The sequence below is a fragment of the Schistocerca nitens genome, chromosome 6 (genome assembly GCF_023898315.1).
Source record: "Schistocerca nitens isolate TAMUIC-IGC-003100 chromosome 6, iqSchNite1.1, whole genome shotgun sequence".
NCBI classification, from domain to species: Eukaryota; Metazoa; Arthropoda; class Insecta; order Orthoptera; family Acrididae; genus Schistocerca; species Schistocerca nitens.
This window is the reverse complement of record NC_064619.1, coordinates 692,713,861-692,733,208: the sequence shown is the minus strand read 5'-3', so window position 1 is coordinate 692,733,208 and position 19,348 is coordinate 692,713,861.

Here is a 19,348-nt window from a genome sequence, read left to right as displayed (position 1 = left end):
AAGCTTATCTAGTAACTTATGTAAGTCAGAATTGGAAGTACTCAAATAACTGACACCTTTAGTTATGTACATGATGACGGGAGATGGTGAAATAAAGTACCATAAGTTTCTCACGTACAATCCAGCTGACGATCTACACCCAGATGTTTTTAAAATTATTTAAGGGGGCGATCCCTAAAAACTGGTGAGAAGTAAAGAAAATTAGAGTGGTTGGTTGTTGGTGGTTGTTTGAGAAGTGAAGCTGGTGAATGAAGATTCAAGTAGCAACATAGATATAAGACATTTGATAAATTTCAAGTGGATTCTAAACCGAATTTTTGTGCCCCAATGAGTGTACTAATATGTATGATGATCGCAAACATGATTTGGAGACGTATTTGCAAGTTAATGTGTTCTTAGATAAATATTTAATTTCTAAACAATGCATGGGTATAGTAAGTCTGAAAGCTTTGATTAGTAGGTACAATGAAGAGTGTGTTGGCCTTAAACCTTATTGTGATAAGTATATGAACCTCGAAGAGTACTTAGAGGAAACATGAAGCTATGGATACGTTGTATGTAATGAATTAGGTCATTTGTTATTAGTAACAGAAAGGATTACTGACAGTGAACTCTGAGATGAGACAGGCATGTTCACCTGCATAGATGTAATGTATATGCTGTAAAGAAATGGATCATTTGAAAGGAATTATGTATGGAGATATTAAATATTTGTTTATTGCCCAGGTGAAGGCAGAGGCTTTATTATTTCGCGCAGCGAGTAACATAAAAACTTTATGGTTGTGATGTTCTGCATAGTCACCATTGATATGACTGAAAAGGTTTTTAAAGTTGTTTAAAAGTTATTTCTAATGTTTATGAATTTTATATACTTTTTGATTATGAGGTAAGCTGTCCTTTTTTATGCATAAACTTATTTGGTATTGAACGAAGTGAATGATGTTAAGAGTATTTAAATATTTACATACTGTAATGGTATTAGTGTTCGATTGTCTCCCATTGCAGTAGCAGAAGTTTACGTTGTCTCTATAGCTGTCACTGGCTTAGTGCAATAGAGAAAGTATATAAAATTTATATACTCGTCATACAAACTTCTCGTAGTCACTTTTTAGAGCTTTTGATAAATAGAGATTGAATTAATTGAGGATAATCAGGAAAATTAATTAAATATTATTTCCAAATGTGAAGAAAACAACAACATATTGCTATTACTTTCAAATGTTAAGAAAGCAAGAATATACTTTGTATGCCAATTACGTTATTGTCTTTAAAAATCTCATAAATCAAACAATCGAAAATCCAGGAAGGAATGTAACAATTTTATGAAAAGGAAAGTTGCTACTCACCATATAGCGGAGATGCTGAGTCGAAGATAGGCACAACAAAACGTGTGTGTGTGTGTGTGTGTGTGTGTGTGTGTGTGTGTCTGGTGTCTGTCTGTCTGTCGTCTATTGTTGACGGAGGCCTTAACGGCCGAAAGCTATATTGTGAGTAGCAACTTTCCTTTTCATAATATTGTTACAAAACATCATAAATTACAGTTTAAGGGAATTAGGATAACATAGTATGTAATCAGGAAATGTTAAGATATATGGAAAATTAGTCCTGCTATGATGGTGAAGTGTAAGTGGATGGATGATTCATTCCCACTACCAACACTGGAAATAATATATTAAAATATACTTGTCTTATTTAGCAGGTCAGTTTATGTGGGCACAGTGCCAATAATGAGAAATAATATTCAAATGATTAAAATTTAAGCTAATGTACTAAATATGAGTTTACAATCAGTCAATTTCACTCAGAAAAGACAAAAAAGATTTGAATTAAGCTGTAGTGTGGGGAATATGACATGGTCCCTAAAATATAGATGTAAGTCAGGAAAGGAAGTGCTCCTATTAATCATACTTGACATGTATCATTATTAAAAGCAGTAATATAGTGATATTCTCTGTGTTTGAGATAAGGTGAAGATAAAGGATAATTACAAATGATTGAAGCGATTTTATAAATTCACTGTAGCTCCATTCATTGACATATGGTCACGACACACTACAGATACGTAGAAAAACTCATAAAGTTTTGTTCGGCTGAAGCCGCACTTCAGGTTTCTGCCGCCAGAGCGCTCGAGAGCGCAGTGAGACAAAATGGCGACAGGAGCCAAGAAAGCGTATGTCGTGCTTGAAGTGCACTCTCATCAGTCAGTTATAACAGTGCAACGACACTTCAGATCCACCAACTGCTAACTCCATTCGGCGATGGTATGCACAGTTTAAAGCTTCAGGATGCCTCTGTAAGGGGAAATCAACGGGTCGGCCTGCAGTGAGCGAAGAAACGGTTGAACGCGTGCGGGCAAGTTTCACGCGTAGCCCGCGGAAGTCGACGAATAAAGCAAGCAGTGAGCTAAACGTACCACAGCCGACGGTTTGGAAAATCTTACGGAAAAGTGTAAAGCAGAAGCCTTACCGTTTGCAATTGCTACAAGCCCTGACACCCGATGACAAAGTCAAACGCTTTGAATTTTCGGCGCGGTTGCAACAGCTCATGGAAGAGGATGCGTTCAGTGCGAAATTTGTTTTCAGTGATGAAGCAACATTTTTTCTTAATGGTGAAGTGAACAGACACAATGTGCGAATCTGGGCGGTAGAGAATCCTAACGCATTCATGCAGCAAATTCGCAATTCACCAAAAGTTAACGTATTTTGTGCAATCTCACGGTTTAAAGTTTATGGTCCCTTTTTCTTCTGCGATAAAAACGTTACAGGACACGTGTATCTGGACATGCTGGAAAATTGGCTCATGCCACAACTGGAGACCGACAGCGCCGACTTCATCTTTCAACAGGATGGTGCTCCACCGCACTTCCATCATGATGTTCGGCATTTCTTAAACAGGAGATTGGAAAACCGATGGATCGGTCGTGGTGGAGATCATGATCAGCAATTCATGTCATGGCCTCCACGCTCTCCCGACTTAACCCCATGCGATTTCTTTCTGTGGGCTTATGTGAAAGATTCAGTGTTTAAACCTCCACTACCAAGAAACGTTCCAGAACTGCGAGCTCGCATCAACGATGCTTTCGAACTCATTGATGGGGACATGCTGCGCCGAGTGTGGGAGGAACTTGATTATCGGCTTGATGTCTGCCGAATCACTGAAGGGGCACATATCGAACATTTGTGAATGCCTAGAAAAACTTTTTGAGTTTTTGTATGTGTGTGCAAAGCATTGTGAAAATATCTCAAATAATAAAGTTATTGTAGAGCTGTGAAATCGCTTCAATCATTTGTAATAACCCTGTATTTCATGAAGTATGAGGTTCGGAACGTGAGAAGTCTTTTATATTACAAGAAGTCAAATGTAAAAAGACTGTTGAAAAAAGAGATGTTTTATGTTCGGAAGTGTTCAAGATAAGAGAGATTCAGGCATTACTTGTATACATGTTTATGGGTATGCAACACCGTTGTTGTTCATGGTCATTCTCAGTCATTAATAGTGATTTTATTTCTTAATGAATAAGCACTGCTGTTCCAGTCACAGATGGGCCAACAGGGACCGACTGAACGCCGTCTCATCCTCTGACAGTGGATGCATTTGGACGCAGTGTGGAGGGGTGAGGGTGAATGGACTGCTCTCCCAGCAACTTTTGATTTAGTAGATCTGGAGGCGCTACTGCTGCACAAATCCTAGTGCATCCCGTTCCAGCCCACCCCCCTATCCACTAAGGAAATGCCACTGGCAGTAGCAGGAATCGAAACTGGACCTCCTGCATGACTGTCAGCTCCGTGGACCACTCAGTTATGGAGGAGTGCATTTCTTAATGAAAAATGTCATAAAATATTAGGTTAAATGAATGTAGTTACTAATGTAAAGAACGTAATGTGTTTATACAGAGCAAAGCAGTGGTCTAAAGAAAAAAAAAGAGCCTACATCCACACCATCATAAATATTATGGTAGCACTTAGAAACTAATTCCACTCAAAATGTCAATTTGGATTGATCAAACTTATAGCTTTTTCTGGCAGGTCAGCTAATCTAGACTCAGTTACTTCGGCCTCGGTGGGGACATACATAATGAAACAACTATTATCAGCTGTGCATGCACCTGTTTATTTCCTCCTGCGAAGGGACAACGCTAGGGCAATGTTGGAAGACTATCTGCTGAGTTATGGAATTAAATAAGTCGAGCAGGGGATTATCACGGTATCAGTTTGCTTCAAAAACCGTTCTAGTAAGCCATGGACCACCTTATAGTAGTAATTCAATCCAACAGGAAACGGAGTACCTGGTAATAAGCAGTATGAGCAGTGACCACAATCAGACAATCCGCTGACCAGCAAAGAGCGTTTCGAAGCCGCAGCAGATTAACAAAAAAATTAAAAACATTGTAATGCCTCAGTCATAGCATTGTATTCATGTGAGACCGATTTTAAATCTTTTGGTTGCACCAGCTCAGGAAGCTGATTATATTTGACATTAACTGCAACCAAGTTGAATTGGTCGTCGCACCAAGTCATAAGTTAACTATTTTACAAAAGTGGCTTACGTATTGGAACTAGTTGATAAAAGTTAGCCACATTAATACATACAAGAAGGGCAGTAGTCAACCATCAAACAGCTTTACTATCAGAGTTAGAAATCTCGTTAGTCATTGAGTTGTACCCTTTTTGCAACTACAGTAGGGAAGCAAAGACATTTGTGGCCTTTTGCTGCTTACACATGTATTTCTTCTAGCTAAGTTTGACAAACTGTAACTACCCTATTAGTGGTTCACTCCACAATGACCAAAAGTTTGTACAGCAGAATTAATGAAGTTTTTGAATGTAATGAAAAAGAAAGTAATGTCTCTGAGTTGTAGTCTGTCTTCATGCAAAATTTACCATTACTAAATATTTCTGTGCAGGATATCTTTTATACGTGAAAGCTGCAGGTCAATGTTTTTAACATACATAATTTGAAATATAAACACTAACACTATTATGGGTACCATGAAGGCCAAGCCCAGAAAGTGGATATGTACTTCGCACATTTCTATACCATTGCATCCAGAAACATATTCCAAGTGATGTGAATGAGCTTCATCTGTCCTCCAACAGGTGTACTGGTCAGAATAAGAATGACTCTTGTATCGACTGGGAGATTTACTTCTCTACACACGAGCATAATTTTCTCCTAAATGATACAGATGGGACTATAAAGAAGTTGGTGAGCGCTGATGACAGGATCTATATACTTGAAGAGTATGCCATAAAGAGACAAAAAATGTCAGTGGAAACTGCTGACGCTGTTGCAGTACTACCATTTTAAAACTGATGACCCGTCTACTTTAAAAAGTTTTGCCTCTGTGAATGAAGCGTGTGAAAATTTCGCAATGAATACAAAATTTCTTTTTCTCCTTCTAAATGGACGAGTTTTGAGTGGGATGCACATTTTCCAGGGCAAGCAAAACCGGAGCATCTCGTGGAAATCGGGTTTTCTGCCGGATATCAGCGTCTTCCAAACACGATATGTCGACGTCATTACTTGACGTCTTCATCAGGTGTTCCTGAGAGTGGCTGTTTGCTGGACCGGGTCGCATATAAGCCTGCCCGGTGCCTGGTGTTCTGTTTGCCAGGTGCAGTTCATTGATGGTGCTGTCACAGGGATATTTCAACACATTTACAGGTACACTGAGGATCTTGTGCATCCCAATGAGTTAGCTTATCCTGAAAAATGTGTGCCCATCAGTGTCAAAATTGAAAGTTAAAAGATATATTCCACCTGAGTACGTGGAATTTAATGAACAATTGCAAGAATAGCCAAGAGCTGGAGGAACAAACACCGACGATGATGTTCAAGAAAAGTGACTTGTTTTATTGCTTTTTACTTCACCATTGTTAAAAGAAGCGCAGCTGCAGCTCAAAATCTGAATAATATAGAAATAATTTCACTTGAGTTGCACTTAACCACCTTTACTGATTTTGTAATAAAATTAACATGTGTTTCCAAGTATAGCTTTCATTTATTGTAACGAGTAGTCGTTCATTGTGTAAAGTTCGTATGTCAGCAAGTTTTAAATTTACTTTTATACTAACTGTAAATTACAAAACAAAAATGCACAATGCTGTGCAGGTCTTGAAGACTTTGCAATAACAAAAAATGCGCAGGAGGTTTACGCTGTAGGAAATTTGCCTCGTTTCATGAATCATGACCTTTCTGAAATGACCGATCCAGCTAACGGAAGTATGGCTACGGATTAGGACGCGCATTGTGTGTGTATTTGTTTTCCAGAATATATTGGAGTTTTGCTTGAATAGCATTTCACTGTGTTCTTTAGGTGTGGAGAATATTTCAGTGAATGGATGATGATTATTTTGGTAATTCACTGTGTATTGCCAGCCTTGTGTTTCATTTAACGCATGTTAACGTTGTACGAGAAATAGCAATTCGTTGAAAGTGGTATTTAGTCTGCGTCTTATGATTGTAGGAATTACGAGTGCGTAGGAAATCAGATGAACGTTTATGGCCACAAAAGACTTTCAAACAATTACCAGTTGCTACATAATCGCGTCAAATAAATGAAATTCCAGAATACTAAACTTATATCCATCGTCTGGAGTTTCTAACTATTTATTGGTTAGCAGAAGTTGCGGTTCTTTGGACACCAGGTCGTGAGTTCTATAATATCGAGAAAATCAGCTTTATGAGTGAACGAAACAGTGCAAACTACGTGCAAGTAGATGCTTTTACGTCTTGAACTGCGTGTTAGGGCAGATTTGGTAGCAGCATGTGTATTAATAAAGTGACAATATATCACAGAAATTTTATCTAGGATCACACTTTATTTTGCGGCTCAGTCAGATCTAATAGAATGAACCTGTGACAGAACGATCCATGCAGCATCTCTTGATATTGCTTCTCCAGGTTGAGCCACACTATTTGTTGCTTCAGGGTAGATATGGTTCTAATGTAAGCGAGTAATTTACAAAAATTTAACGGCCTTACACTGCCGCACGTGGAGAGGGAAACATAAAGTACTATAAATGTAGACCATTAAGGAGCGCACGTTGTCATTGGTCAACTACTTATCGGTAAAAAATATGGCAGCCTCTTTGCGTTAGCAATGCATTAGGAGCTGCGCCAAATGCAGTATGTGTGAGAGCATAAAGAACCCAGGGATTCAACGTGCCAGTGTCATCCAGTGAAAAAAAATTGGTGATAATGGGAAATCTAGATCTTACTTAGAATATTTCTGGTGGGAGGGGGCGGGTTGAAACCTCCCCCCCCCCCCCCTCCCCTCATCCCCTTCCATACAACCATGATGCTTGTGATCCCTGTCAGGAGCCTACTTGTAACCCCGCCTCGTGATGCGGTTGGCCACTAATCTCGAGACAATATTAATGAGCGAAATTATGTTCACCCGTGAGTGTAAACTCTCTCTCAAATAGAATGTTCACCCAATTAGGTTTGAGATCACATTTCTTGATTCCGTAACCTTCACAGCACGGTTGATTGTTACACACGAATGCGGTAGATAATAACTTTTAGACGTGTTTGCTGTTGACGCACTGACATGAAAAGTGAACGAATACTGTTGTGGAAATTACATCCGTTTTTGAAAACTCAACGGATGGTTTTCCGTAAGTCACAGGTGCGACAATACTCCTGCTTCTCACAACAAAAACTCACGACTCTAAACACACTACACGCTCTCCAAAGAGGCGATAGTTTGAGTGTCATGTAGCGATACTACGCTAAAAATATGTTATGTCTGGTGAGCGTGCAGGCTTTTTCTGTTTTCTGAAGGGCTGGTCCATTTCCTTCCAAGTGTTCTGTTACGAAAGTCTGTAGTAACACGACCTCCAATAACTGCGGCAGAATATCTTTAAGCAACAGAGGATACCAACTAGAGATCAATGATGTGATTCTTAAAAGCCCGTACCGTGAATGGACAGAGAAGGTTCGTTGTTTATCCAATTTCCCAAGCCAGTGTGTACTATCAATTCTGGTTTGCAGCGCCGTTATGTAGTCTCTAAGAATGGATAAATTATCACATGTTATGTCGCTGAAACCCTCTTCGAAGGCTCTTCCTAATGCCGCAGAAATATTAAAATAGTAGTGTTTAAAATTAAGTAAACATCACAGATAGATGATTGTAGTTGGATCTTTCATGTTCCCACTACCTAATTTAACTTTTTCAAAAAGTCGACCATCATTCTCATTCTCGTTCTTTTTCTCCTTACTAATGCAGCACTGTACTGGAGCGTCGTTTTTCAGTGACCTGAAGTGTTACAATGTGTCCGGTACAAGAGCCATATTTGAAGCAGCATAATGTTGTCACGTTTTAATTTACTTGATGGAGAGCCATGGCTTTGAATAGTTTGTACGACAGGCAACGTTACCGATAAGAACGTTCCACATTATTTATTGTGTTGAATTCCTTTGTACCACTTGATATTTGATGTTAGTCAGGTCTTGGTTTCTATCCTCCCAAGCCTTGTTATGCTTTCACCTATTCACACATGATGGTGTAGATTTGGAGTGGTTACTAAGTATGAAGAATTTAACTGGTGCTCCTTGCATTACTGATAAGCTCATTTCATTCCGTTTTGTATTAAATGCTTTCATATTAAATTTTATGAGAAGTGCATACATAGTCAGTTTGGTCAACGGTACAGGATTATGTTCCCGATGATACCGGCTTGTATTGTAAGGCTGAATGTTGACGGGACTGTGACTACAAACTTGTGTTTTGTGTCTCTACTTCTGAGGAACAATAAGTTAATATTTAACAACGTGTGACATTTCCAGACAGATCGTTTCCTTTGTTCACGTTTCTCTTAAATGTACTGCAAATAGGATGCTGCCATCTTGTTGACCCGAAGTTAGAAGAAAAGTGGTAGAAGTGAAAGGTATTCAGGTGATTAAATTGCGTTCCATGCAGCAAGGAAGGAAACAGATCCATCTGGGCATGGGAGTTACCTTTCTCAGTCATTCAAGAAGCTAAGGCGACGTGCGTTGTTGTCGCTGGTCATCAGGCTGTTAAGTTGGGTAACAATGTGTAACCTAATCATATTGATTTTATGTGCTAGAAATGTTGGAGATCTATTGAATGATGCTTATTTATATGCTTACTTATTGATTTTGCTATGAATAGATGAATACTTATTCGGTGTAACAGCCACAAAGCACTGCAAATCGCTACAAGTGAGCTAACATGAATTAGTAGCACCTTTTGCCTCCATACAAATACTTAGTTTCGGATTATACACTGAGATATGCTAGACCTTTTTGTACCCGTTCCGTTGATTATATGCAAGTGTGCTTTGAGTGACTACTTTTGAGGCTTTACTTCGAGTCAGATACCAGTAGCAATCTTTTCATGCCCACTACATATTTCATCATATTTCATTTGCATATTATTGTAATATCAGGGCTTGCCCGTTACTACCTAAGAGAATGACTGATAACTTTCGCAATGCACACGCATCTCTCACTTAATTTGGTACCAATGAAAAATTATTTGCGTTCGTCAGAAAATTCCCCTACTTAGTCGCTATGACTTCAAAATATTTATTCTCTTTGGATATATTTGGAATAGTCTTAGCTGCCTTATCCTTTATTAATGCAAAATCGGTGGGACTAGGCCACCTGAAAGGAGAAATGAGTAAGAAGATAGTGCGAGATTGTCTTCTGTGTTGGCTGGACTCGACGTGTGTGAAAATGTCGATTTTAACGGCCCAACAACTAAAAGGTAGTAAAAATGTCTCTAAATGCGGACAACAAACGTTTGAAGTCACCATGAAGCGTAGATACCTACATATTTTCATTCTATGAATGTTAATTTACATATTATGGTATAGGTATAACCATTCTAATGCTTTCAGAAGAAAGGCCACAGTTATCTGAATCATTTGATATAATCAAAGTACAATGACAAAAGTAATCTAGCAATTTATTTGACGTGCCAAGGGCAGCCACCTATGTTCATCTTTTAGTCCTCATTCTTTTTTTATTTTTAAGGAGCTCGGGGAAACACAGAATGGACTTAAGTTTCAAAGGGTGGAGGTCGAACACAGGAAGAACGTAAACCTACGAACCGTCGGTATAACAGTTGTAAATTGTCGTAGCTGTCTTGGAGAAGTACCAGAGCTCCAAGCGCTAACAGAAATCATTGATACTGAAATCGTTATAGGCACTGAAAGCTTACTAAAGCCGGCGATAAGTCCAGCCGAAATTTTTGAGAAGGACTTAACGGTGTTCAGGAGGATAGACAAAATACAGTTGGCAATGGTGTGCTTGTTGCTGTTACAAGTATTTACCTTCTGGCGAAACTGAAGTAGAAAGTTCCTGTGAGCTAGTACGGGTAGAGGTCATTCTCAGCAACCCGTATGAAATAATAGGTGGATCATTTTACTGACCTCCTAACTCAGACACAATTTCTGAAAGGTTCAATGAAAGCTTGAGTGTAGTTTCAAATACGTACCCGATTCATACAACTACACTGATAAGCCAAACCATTATGACCACTGTCCACAGCAACGATTCATGCCGCCATGTGGCGTTGCGAGCACGTGATGCGGTAAGGAAAGTATGTAAGCGGAGCAGACAGGGAAGGAGGTTCACTGTAGCGAAGATATGGGCTGTAAATGGGGAAATTCGTTGAGATAAGCGGCTTTGAGCAAGGGCAGATAACGTTACGCAGAGCCTGTGAACGACTGTGTCGAAAACGGCGAAGCTGGTCGAATGTTCACGTGCTACTGTCGTGAGCATTCACGGGAAGAGGTAGGAGGACAGTGAACCTACCAATAGGCGCTAAATGGTTGGACGTCCACGACTCTTCACACAACACGGGATACGGAGGCTTGTTTGCTTTGTAAAGTGGGACAGATGGGGATCTGTGGTATCTCTGCCGAAAGAGCACAGTGCTGGTACAAGCACAAGTGTTTCGGAGCACATCGTTCATTGTATACTGTTGAATATGGAGTTTCGCAGCAGACCACCCCTACGTGTTCACATGGTGACCCAACGACTTCATCAAGTACTACTGCAGTGGGTACAGGACCATCAGGATTCAACCGTCTATCAATGGAAATGTGTCGGCTCTTGGGGTGAATCATATTTTTGCTACACTACGTCGATGGTCGTCTCTACAAACGCCGTCATCGAGGTGAATGACGGCTCGAAACGTGCAGCGCGCCACGGACACAGGCTGATGGGAGCAGTATTACTCTAAGGGAGACATTCTCCTGCGTTTGCATGGGATCTGTGGTAGTAATCGAACATATACTGATAGCTGTGAACCACCTGCATCCCCTCATGCTTGAAGACTTCCCCAACGGGGATGTCATCTTCCAATATTGTAGTTGTCCGTGCTTTGAAGCCAGAACTGTGCTACGGCGGTTTGAGGAGCATTATAGTGAACTCACGCACATGTCTTGGTGACAAAATTTGCCTGATGTAAGCACTATGGAACCCATCTGGGTCGCGAGAGACCACCATTACCGCGTACGCAAATCAGCGGCTAGTTATTTACACGAATTACCTGACCTGTGCGTAAACATCTAATTTCACATACCTCCACAAACCTAGCAACAAACTGTAGAATTCCTTAATCGCTGAATCAGTGATGTACTTCGTTCCAAAGACGGACAATCAAGCTATGAAGCCTGTGGTATAATGTTTTGGTTCATCAGTGTATAGTTGGTGGTGACTTCACTTTAGGCCGAGCGGTTCTAGGTGCTTCAGTCTGGAGCCGCGCGAGCGCTACGGTCGCAGGTTCGAATCCTGCCTCGGGCATGGATGTGTATGATGTCCTTAGGTTAGTTAGATTTAAGTAGTTCTAAGTTCTAGAGGACTGATGACCTCCGATGTTAAGTCCCATAGTGCTCAGAGCTATTTGAACCATTTGAACTTCACTTTACCCTTGATGTGATAGCGAAAATATATGTTCAGATCTTCACGTACGCATAAAACACCATCCGAAACTGTGCTAAACGCATTCTCTGAAAATTATTTCAAGTAATTAGTTCATGAGCCCACTCGAATTGTAAAATGCTGTGAAAACACATTTGACCTCTTAGCAACAAATAATCCTGAGATAATAACGAGCATCAAAACGGATACAGGGATTAGTGACCGCGGGGTTGTCGTAGTGACACTGAATACCATAACTCCCAAATCCTCCAAAAATAAACGAAAAATATATCTATTCCAAAAAAGCATGTAAGAAACCGCTTCACGTCTTACAGAGAGATAATCTTCACTCCTTACTAATAAATAATGTCAGTGTAGACCAGATGTGGCTTGAATTCAGAGAAATAGTATCGACAGCAACTAACAAACGGCGGAGTTGAACCCCGTGATACACAAAACATGTCAGAACCGTGTTGCAGAAACTATGAAAAAAGCATGCCAAATTTAAACTAACGTAAAATCTCCAAGATTGGCGATCTTTTACTGGAGCTCGAAATTTGGCGCTGATTTCAATGCGAGATGCTTGTAATAGTTTCCAAAACAAAACCTGCACAATATCCTACGAACATCTGGTCATATGTAAAGCATGCTAGCGGCTAGAGACAATCAATTGCCTCTCTCCTCCATAGCAATGGAAATGCTATCGATGAGTGGTGTTAAGGCATGCTCCGCTTATATACTTTTGTTACCACGTCACATCTCAGCAACGCCACCAGGTGACATCCATCGTCGCGTTGGGCAGCGGTCATAGTGTTCTGGCTTATCACTCTAATGGTATGAGTCGGGTACTTGTTTTAAACTGCTAAGCACAGCCTTTCGAAATTCCTTCACCACAGAAGACGATGTAAATATTCCAGCATTCGAATCAAGAACAGCTGCCAACAAGAGTAATTTAGAAGTAGATATCCTCGTAGTAGTAAAGCAATTTAAATCATTTAATAAAAGCAAGTCTTACGATCCAGATCGTCAATGGGATTCCTTTCGGAGTATGCTAATGCAATAGCTGCATAATTTACCGCTCAGTCGATAAAAGATCTGTACCTAAAGACTGGACAATTGCACAAGTCACACCAATATTCAAGAAAGGTAATAGTAGTAGCCCACGACATTACAGTCCAATATCATTAAAGTTGATACGCCGCAGGGTTGCGTTCGAATATTCTGAATTACGTCGACGAGAATGGTCTTTTGAAAAACAGACAACATGGATTTAGAAAACGTCGTTCTTGTGGAACACAACTAGCTCTTTACTCACACGAAGTGCTCAGTGCTAGAGACAAAGGATTTCAATTTGGTTCCGTATTTCTACGTTTCCAGAAGGCTTTCCACACCGTACCTCGCAGACGGCTTGTAATGAAATTACTTTCTTATGGAGTATGTGACTGGATTCGTAACTTCCTGTCAGAGACATCACATTCCATAGTAACTGACAGAAAGTCGTCGAGTAAAACAAAAGTGACAAGGTAGTTACATAGGCCCTCAGCTATTTCTTGTCTACATAAACGATTTTGGAGACAATCTGAGCAGCTGTGTTAGGTTGTTTGCGGATGACGCTCTCGTTTACCGTCTAGTGAAGTCCTCAACATCAATTGCAAAACGAGATATAGATATCTATATGGTGGGAAAATTGACAATTGACCGTAAATAATGAAAAGTGTGAGATCATCCACATGAGTGCTAAAAGGAATTCGTTAAATTTTGGTTACAAGATAAACCAACGAAATCTGAAGCCCGTAAGTTCAACTAAATACCTAGCAATTACAATTATGGACAAGTGAGGTTGGAAAGAAGACGTGGAAAATGTTGTGAGGAATGCGAACCAAAGACTGCGTTTTATTGGCAGAACACTTAGAAGTTACAACTGATCTACTAAAGAGACTGTTTACACTGCGCTTCTCCGACCTCTTTTGGAGTATTGCTACTCGGTGTGGTATTCTTACCATGCAGAACAATGGCAGCACGTTTTGTGTTATTGAGAAATAGGGGAGAGAGTGTCACAGACATCATTAAAACTAAGGCGTTTTTCGATGCGGCGAAGTCTCCCCATGAAATTTCAGACATCAACTTTCTCCTCAATTTTATTGACGGCGACCTACACAGGGAGAAATGATCATCATAATAAAACAAGGCAACCAGAGTTCGGACGGAATGATGTAGGTGTTCACTTTTCCACGCGCTGTTCGAGAGTGGGATAACAGAGAATTATTGCGAAAGTGGTTCGATGAACGGTCTGCGACTGTGCGGCTGGTCCCGGCGGAGGTTCGAGTCCTCCCTCGGGCATGGGTGTGTTCGTCCTTAGGATAATTTAGGTTAAGTAGTGTGTAAGCTTAGGGACTGATGACCTTAGCAGTTGAGTCCCATAAGATTTCACACACATTTGAACATTTCTGAACGGTCTGCCACGTACTTATGTGTGATTTGCAGAGTATCGATGTAGATGTACGAGGGTCAGTCAAAAAGTAATGCCTCCTATTTTTTTTTCTACGTTTAATTGTCAGGAAATTTAAATGCAATTACATAGGTTGAAAACCACAACATTGAGGATCATTTTGTCATTTTTCAATGTAATCTCCGCCCATCTCTACAGTTTTGGTCCATCTTTGAACAAGGGCATGTATCCCAGCACGGTAAAAATCACAGCTCTGCTTCCTAAGCCATTGACGCACGGATGTTTTGACGGCCTCCTCATCTTCAAAATGAATCCCACGATGAGCTTCTTTTAGTGGCCCGAACAGATGGAAGTCTGATGGTGCCATGTCAGGGCTGTATGGGGGATGAGGCAAAACTTCCCATCCAATTTTGACAATCTCGTCAGAGGTGTGACGACTGGTGTGTGGTCTTGCATTGTCATGCAAAAGAAGAACATCTGCCATTGATTTTGTTGGGCGAACTCGCTGAAGACGCGCTTTAAGTTTTTTGAGGGTTGTGACGTATTGAACAGAATTTATTGTGCATCCCTGCTCCAAAAAATCAACCAGAATCACACCCTCTGTATCCCAGAAAACTGTTGCCATAACTTTCCCTGCCGATCGCACAGTTTTGAATTTTTTCTTCCTCGGCGAGCTTGTGTGACGCCACTCCATTGACTGCCTCTTTGATTCGGGTTCAAAAAAATGCACCCATGTTTCGTCCCCGGTCACAATTTTTTTCAGAAACTCATCTCCCTCCAAACGGAAGCGCTGCAAGTGTTGGGAGGCTATTGTTTTCCTTGCCTCTTTATTCTGATCGGTTAACATTCTTGGAACCCACCGTGCACAAACTTTTGAGTACCCCAATTGTTTAATAATCGTGATCACACTGCCTTTACTAAGAGAAATAATGCGACACACTTCATCTGCAGTCACCCGACAGTCACCACGAATGATGTCATCAACTTGCTGAATGTTGTGTGGAGTCACTGCACTCACCGGCCTGCCGCTCCGCTTTTCGTCAGTCAACGGTGTTTGCCCTTCAGCTTCCTTACAACGACGAACCCATCGTCTAACAGTGCTGACATCCACTGTCACAACACCATACACCTTCTTCAGTCTTTCATGAATGCGTATGGGCGTTTCACCTTCTGCATTCAAGAATTCAATCACACAACGCTGTCTCAAACGAACATCGATGTCGGCCATCTTACAAACTTCTGCTGTGCTGCCACCTGTTGACACAGAAAGTTACTACTGCAGTGGATTGCAGAAGAAGGTTTGAGGAATGGCGCCAAATTCAAATTTTTCACTTAACTTAATTTCTTTAAGTAGAAAAAAAATGGGAGGCATTACTTTTTGACCGACCCTCGTAGAACAGTCCTTCTGCCTGGATATCATGTGCAGAGAGTTAATACGAGATGTTCTGAACTAGAAGATGAGAACGTTTTCGTTACCGCATGGTCAGAATCAAGTTGGTCTATTCAACATTTACTGGCTATAAGCCGTAGCAGAGCATCGCTTTCTTACAGCATTCTGGTCCCATTAGAAACACGATGCAATAAAAATCACAGGTAACTGCCAGTTCCGGCAATTGCATAGGGCTGCTGTAGTGTCCAAAGCTTGCTGGATACAGAGCAGTAGAGCAGGCGATAAGGTTGTAATTAAACCAGTCAGAAACGTTTCCCGTGTATGAATTTTTTTCAAATAAAGGCAGATTACTACTATTGCTTTTAAATGTTCGTTGTAGTCAGATAGATTCTTAGTATATGGCGTCAAATGGCTCTGAGCACTATGGGACTTAACATCTGAGGTCATCAGTCACTTAGAACTTAGAACTACTTAAACCTAACTAACCTAAGGACATCACACACATCCATGACCGAGGCAGGATTCGAATCTACGACCGTGGCAGTCGCGCGGTTCCAGAGTGAAGCGCCTAGAACCGCTCGGTCATTCTGGCTGGCTTCTTAGTATAGTCAGACGGATATTCATTATTGAAATAATCAATCTGTCAAACAAATATATTTCTTATTCAATATTAGATATGCATATATAACAAGCTTAATCAATACGTGTTCAATCTCTTTAACATTTCAACTGTACTGAATTTATTTGTGTTATATAGATAAGCAAAATGTCGCGTAAGAGTGTCAGTAACATATTTATTGCGTATTCACGTAAAATCAAGAAAGCCACAGCGAGTGAGGCAAAGAGATAACAACAGTTGTCCCAGCCTGGTCAACACGATGTAAGGATCCATATGTGTTTGGAATAAACGAAGAGTAACAGCACATGGTTGTCGGTGATACAAATGACAGTCGTATCGTTGCGAAAGCGGAATTAATTAGTACAAATATATTACTGCAAAGGTGGTTAAACGTAATTCAAACTGAATTTCGACATATTGTTCTCATCTACACACCTACACACTGTGCCCTCTCTCACTTGCTCCCCCTCCTCTCTCTGTCTCTCTGTCTCTCTCTCTCTCTCTCACACACACACACCACACACACACACACACACACATACACATACACACATGTAAAAATGAATTTTTATTTTTGATTTGGACAGTGCACAAAATTATCCCAAAAAATAAATTGCAAATTGTCCCAGTGGCTCGGTTTTGGTCAAAGTTGGAGTTTCCCTTTGTTTGGAAGGCTGATGCTGGAATTTGTGACTCCCTCCGAGTCCTTCCTAACTGGGAGACCCTCTGACCCAATACCAGTTCTCCTGATAACTGGCTGAAAGGAACAGAGACTTCGGCCGTATGTCAAACAGTCCGCTGTACCCCTTGGAGCCCACTATGGGAAAAAAATCTGTTACGTTTTTCAACATGGATGTGATGTCATATAAATGTTAATGTGTTTGGTAGCAATCCGTCAGAAGTTTTAAGTTAATACTCTGCAGCTACCCAGTTAATACTCGTACTTGTCATGCCAAACGCTCATAACTTATTAAGAGCGCTGCTCATTTACAGCTAGTTTTAACAAGACATCATACAAGATATAATATAATGTAGGCTATGTGTAGATGTAACAATATCTTCCCCTACATGAAATGTCTTCGCAGGTCATTAATATGGACCACCATTAGGTGTATAATGGAATGAGGACAATGAAAGTTTGTGCCGGACTGGCACTCGAACCCGGATTTCTCGCTTATCGCGAGCGGCCACCTTACCATTCGGCTGTCCGAGCACGACTCACAAAAAGACCTAAGCTTCCTTGTGTGATCAACCGTGCATCTTGTACATCTATTATGTATATTCCCATACACGGGAGACAATTTAGTTGAAAGTCGCTTGCGCGGTGTCGGCGGACAAATGCAATATTGCGTTGCCTCTATTATTCCGAAAATACGATGCAAAGTTCCTTCGGACACGCAACCGAAGAAAACATTTCATCACAGAAACGTAAGAACGTTTTGCGCCGTGCCGTTTGCTTTTCCAATGCCTATTATGTGTCTATTTCCTTTTAACTTTGCTTCATAATCTTGGAACCTTCTCTTGCTGTTATAAGGAAGGCATGTAATATACTGACGAGATCGAATATCATCTGTTTGTCTTGGCAGTTTTTCGCGTAATATGTCTTCAACTATGCCTCCCCCCCTCCTCACTCTCTCTCTCTTCTCTCTCTATTTCTGTCTCTCTCTCTCTCTCTCTCTGCTATCCCACACACGTAAATTGCAGCAGTGCCCCGTCTATCCACGCTGCAGAATTGCAGGTATCTCCACACACACACCATTTGTATGGATTTTAAACTTCTCATTTGCCCCCATCTGCTTAAACGCATGAGCAGCCGTAACAGAAGAAAATTTGTTCCTATCGTGGAGAAGTACTGCATTCAGTCTAACTTCTTTACAAACTATGAAGAGGAAGCACTCGTTAACTTACAATGCAACGGATTCAGTGTCATAATAAAAAATCCTCCTTGGAGAAATATTAAAAAAATAAGACGTTTCGGCCATGAATAGGTTCATATTTTTATCTCGAAAAATATACCTTTTTAATTTCTAAGCTAAAAGGAAAGTTCAGGGAGACGACGCTTTTAAACATGGTGCCATGAGAGGGATGTCAGCGTACGTAGGCAGGCCATTTCTTGCCTGGTCGCCAGCCGCACAGACGAAACGAAGTTCGTTGCAATTCATTCAAAGGTGGCTAATTTTAATTTCTGTAATTTCAGAGTTAACTCTTCACAGACATGAAACATACACGAACTCACAAGAGTAGTAAAATCATTCCTCCAGTATACAGGGTCGTCCATTGACAGTGACCGGGCCAAATATCTCACGAAATAAGCATCAAACGAAAAAACTACAAGGAACGAAACTCGTCTAGCTTGAAGGGGGAAACCAGATGGCGCTGCCATGGATCAAACGGATATCAACTGCGTTTTTTAAAATAGGAACCCCATTACATATTCGTGTAGTACGTAAAGAAATATAAATGTTTTAGTTGGACCACTTTTTCCGCTTTATGATAGATGGCGCTGTAATAGTCACAAACATATAAGTACGTGGTATCACGTAACATTCCGCCAGTGCGGACAGTATTTGCTTCGTGATACATTACCCGTGTTAAAATGGATCGTTTACCAATTGCGGAAAAGGTCGATATCGTATTGATGTATGGCTATTGTGATCAAAATGAGCAACGGGCGTGTTCTATGTATGCTGCTCGGTATCCTGGACGACATCATCCAAGTGTCCGGACCGTTCGCCGGATAGTTACGTTATTTAAGAAAACAGAAGTGTTGAGCCACTTGTGAAAAGTAACCACGACCTGCAACAAGTGATGATGCCCAAGTAGGTATTTTAGCTGCTGTAGCGGCTAATCCACACATCAGCAACAGAAAAATTGCGCGAGAATCGGGAAACTCAAAAACGTCGGTGTTGAGAATGCTACATCAACATCGATTGCACCCGTACCATATTAGTATGCACCAAGAATTGAATGGCGACGACTTTGAACGTCGTGTAAA